Source organism: Crassostrea angulata, chromosome 1, assembly GCF_025612915.1.
Source record: "Crassostrea angulata isolate pt1a10 chromosome 1, ASM2561291v2, whole genome shotgun sequence".
Classification (NCBI taxonomy): domain Eukaryota; kingdom Metazoa; phylum Mollusca; class Bivalvia; order Ostreida; family Ostreidae; genus Magallana; species Magallana angulata.
The window spans coordinates 187,689-188,858 of NC_069111.1; positions in this window are offsets into that span (position 1 = coordinate 187,689).

Below are 1,170 nucleotides of genomic sequence, written 5' to 3' on the forward strand. Positions count from 1 at the left end.
TATATATTCCCATTTTTTCTTAAAACAGATTGGCTGTCTTTCATCACCTTGTACGATTGTATTGTTTTGTTGTTTTACCCGAGTGGTTTGCATATTTATTTTTATTTTATGCAATTTATTTTTTTTTTTGCCTTTACCAGAGAAAGTTAGTTTTGAAACCTGTGGTCTTCACTCTATGATGAAGTGCTTACAGAAAACTGTACAAGTTATGAATGGTTTAAAAGAGAATGGGTCAGATAAAGTACCGAGAATTACACCGGTGTATCCAGACGTAATGCACAACAGTCTGTTGTCAGCTGTGTGGAAAAACGGGTGGAGCTGCAATTAGTTTTCATTTGTAACCGCAATTTGTGAATGAATCAAGTTTCAAGTACTGTCGTTTTTCAATACAATATGTTTTTTGTATAATGTAAAAGCCTTGATTTGTGATAAGAAGATGTGATTAAAGTTTATGTATACATTACAAAGCTTGTTGTTTTAACTGAATTCTTTAAATTTTCTTGGTAATGAATTTGATTTGCCAATTTGAAAAAAAAATTATAGGACTGGGCCCTTGTAATATGTAATCGGGTTTTCCAACGGAAAAATCCGGTTATTAAAATGGCGGGTGGGCGGGCGGCTTCCAAAGGGTACCCTCATTGTACAGATAACTCCTTCTACAGTTTTCAAGATAGGAAGTTGTTCTTATGCAGATCAATTGTACATATAATTTTATCAGAGGTGTGCATATTGCTAGAATTTTGATTTCTGACAATTCATGAAAAAAATACCAGCTTTTGAACTTAGTCATTTTCAGGCAAAATATTGCATATGGGTATTCCATTTCACTGGATACGGTAGGTAGTGTTTATCAAGTCAGGGTTGACATGGATTATGGATACAGTTCACATAAAAGAAAACCTGGTTTGCTGTCACATTGACAGCTTTTCACTGGCTTTATTTTTAACTTAATACGTCATTTGTAACCATTGTATCTTGGTCTTCTTTCAGACAGGAGGTACATGTACCGTTATATAAAGCTCCCGTTTCTATGGAGTTTGACGTGTAGGGGGAATAATCTAAAGAAACTAATGTTTACTTTTAAAATCTTCTCTACATTCTAAAGTTTATTACAAGAGCATTTCTAGACTCCAGAACTCTTGTAGTGCTGTATCTATTCATTAGGCAGAA